The 3,350-nt window shown below is 40.1% G+C and overlaps 1 non-coding gene across 1 annotated transcript; it reads left to right on the top strand.

Annotated features, from left to right (window-relative positions):
* Positions 1–2,885: 2,885 nt before the first annotated feature.
* On the top strand, positions 2,886–2,992 carry LOC144707251 (small nucleolar RNA R71). Its single transcript, XR_013582416.1, has one exon. It is a non-coding gene; the product is annotated as a small nucleolar RNA R71 (small nucleolar RNA).
* The last annotated feature ends 358 nt before the right edge of the window (positions 2,993–3,350 follow it).

Genomic DNA, 3,350 nt, shown 5'->3' with positions numbered 1-3,350 from the left:
TGGTTGTAGAATAGGAGCTCTGCTTTTTCATCAATTATAAACTCCACATCCTTTCCCAAAAGTGATGTTAATGCCTTAGAAATTGAGGAGAAATCTTGAATAAATCTTCTATAAAAACCTATAGGCCCTAAGAACGATCGGATGTCCTAGATGTTTATTGAGCAGGGGAAGATTTTGAATAACTTCTATTTTAGCTTTATCCACTTCAAGTCCCCTATGAGAAATGACATGTCCCAATACTATCCCTTCCTGCACCATAAAGTGGGATTTTTCCCAACTTAAAACCAGTTTCTTATTCATGCAAATGGAGAGAGTTTTCTTCAAATTACTCAAGAAATCATCAAAACTTTATCCAAAGACTGAGAATTCATCGATGAAAACCTCCATACAGTTCCCTATTAGTTCTGAAAAAATGGATGTCATACATCGCTGAAATGTTGCAGGTGCATTGCATAGTCCAAATGGCATCCTATTAAAGGCATATGTGCCGAACGGGCATGTGAAGGTTGTCTTCTCCTGATCCGTGGTTTTATTGTAACTTGGTTATATCTTGAATATCCATCCAAGAAACAAAAATATTTCTGACCAGCCAATCATTCTATAATTTGGTAAATGAAGGGAAGAGGGAAGTGATCTTTCTTGGTGGCGAGATTCAACATTTGATAGTTTACACACACCCACCACTTTGTTGGTAAACATGTTTGAATTTCTTCTCCTTGTTCATTTAAAGTTACGGTAATCCCTGATTTCTTGGGTACTACATGAATTGGGCTCACCCAAGGACTATCAGAAATTGGGTATATAATTCCGGCTTGTAGCCATTTCATTATCTCCTCTTTCACGACATCCCATACTCTAGGATTGAGCCTCCTTTGGGCCTCTCTTACTGGCCTTGCATTTTCCTCTTAAATAAATCTTATGCAAACAAGTAGACGCGTTTGGGCCTTTCAAATCAATTAGTGTCCACCCTATTGCTTCTCTATGCTCACGTAACACCTTTAGTCATTTTTCCTCCTGATTTTGAGTAAGCTGAGCAGATATAATTACTAGTGATTTCCATGCTCATCAAGGAAAGCATATTTTAAAGTTGATGGAAGAGTCTTTAATTCTAAAGGTGTTTCCATACATGGATATACACATGTTTCCTGAAGAGCACTTTCCACATGTGTCGTGTGATGCAGAGATTCCTCAACCAAATCTTGAAGTTGCTCCTTCATTATCTCAACAGCATCCACTTCTTCTGGAGCTTCAGAGGGATGCTTGATCAGTTTTTCAATATTCACCTTCACCCTCTCTTTCCCTAATTTAAGCTCAACTTCTCCTTTTTCCCAATCAGTGGCAGCTTTAGCTGTTGCTAAGAATGGTTGACCAAGTATGATTGGAGCTTGACTTCGTTCCCTGATAACCTTCATATCTGCCACTATAGAGTCCACTGGGAATTCACAATTCTCCACCTTCACAACCACATCTTCAATGATTCCATGTGGTTGCCTAACTAAACCATCAGCCAGTTGTGTATCTATAAGTAAAGGGTGATATTCCCCTAAGTTAAAATGGTCACACACTGCCTTGGGAATGATATTCACTAAAGTTCCAGTGTCAAGTAGGAATCTTGTAAAAGTCATGCCTCCAATCTCGCATCTGATGAATGGTGCTTTGGGTTCTCTCCTTTTCTTTGGTATTTGATCCAACAAGATTGAGCTGATGCTCTCACTCAACTAAATTTTCTTGGTACTATGCTGAGTGGTGGATAATCCCTTCACTAATTTTGTAAATGATGTATGTGTTGGATTGCATCCACAAGAGGAATTGTAATCTTAGCTTGTTTGATACTCACAAGTATTTTATGTGTCGCTTCAGAGCTCCTCCCGGATGGCTTATTGAGCACTGTTGGAAAGGGAATGAGGGGATTATGGACTCATCGTTCAGCATCATCTTCTTCATCAATTACTTCACAATTTTGTATATTGTCACCTCTTTCAGTTGAATCTGCATCCTCCTCGAGAGCCACATTTTTACCGATCAAGCAATGTCTTTCCATTTCGCAGTTGTGATATGGCATTCAAATGCTGCTCACCTTGTTCTTCTAGGTTGATGTGGTTCATTTGGTGTTTTCTAAGTTCCTAGGGTTTGCAGTTTGTTGAGAAGGGAGTTGGTCTGCAAATACCATTTTTTTTCCTTTGATGCTAGATGTACTAGGGGACTCTAGTTTCTCCACCCGCTCCATTAGTGCCTCATTTGCTCCATCATTTTTCTCAGCATATCTTGAGTGGCAAGATCACTAGGTGATGAATTATTTTGAACAAGTGGTGTTGTATGATGGTAAGTGCTAGGAGGTTGATGATATGATTTGTTAGATCGCCTCCTCGGTCTAGGTGAATATCTAGTGCTAGGATGGTCGTTGTGCCTACTACTATAAGACGACCTATGGTGTTGGTCTTGTCAATTGTATTGATTTTAACGGTTTTGTTTTTGTACCGCCATCATTTCTTGTCCATCTCGAGCATTGCATTCCTCATTCTCTATGATGGTATTGCCACGAATGAGAATGGTACATCTCGACTATTTTGCCCTACCCTTTCTTGCGGAATGCTAGGTAGTGTTAGTCTTTCCACCAATGCTTCAACTAATTTATCTATTTTTTCCATCATCATATCTGTTTGGACAAGCTTTGCATCTATAATGCCACCTCTTTTAGGGGTAATTCCCCTGTTAGGGTACGCGAGTGCGGCATGATGCTCACTATTTTCTGCTACCAACTCTATCAGCTCCAAGGCTTCATCATCATATTTTCTCGTAAAGGCACCTCCACTTGCCTCATCCAACATCATTCAATCATGGTTACTTAAACCGTCATAAAAGATCTGCACGATCTCATGCTCGGCACTCCATGGTGAGGGCAAGTCCTAGCGTATTCCCTTAGATGTTGCCATGCTTCATTAAATGATTCCCCTACTTCCTGATGAAATTTCCTAATAGCCTTCCTTATTGTCTTTGTCTTTCAAATAGGATAGAATTTCTTCCAAAATTATTGTTCTATTTCTTCCCAAGAGTTCAGCTCCATGGCCAGATTCCTAAGCAACTCTTTTGCTCTATCTCTCAAGGTAAGTGGGAATAATCTCATCTTGATGATCTCTAGGGGAACATGTTGGTAGTTGTTCATCTCACATACCCTAGATAGGTCTTCTATCAACCGGTAGGGATCTTCTGTAGTCTTCCCCATAAAAATAGGTAATAGGCTAATGGTATGAGAGTCTATCCTAAAGTTTATCCCTTCACCAACCGGTGCATGCACTGCGGTGATGGGCCTATGCTGAAGAGGGGTCGAATGATCCCTCAATCTCATCCTC

Source organism: Wolffia australiana, chromosome 8 (genome assembly GCF_029677425.1).
Source record: "Wolffia australiana isolate 7733 chromosome 8, ASM2967742v1".
Taxonomy (NCBI): Eukaryota; Viridiplantae; Streptophyta; class Magnoliopsida; order Alismatales; family Araceae; genus Wolffia; species Wolffia australiana.
This window is presented reverse-complemented; position numbering and strand designations above follow the sequence as displayed.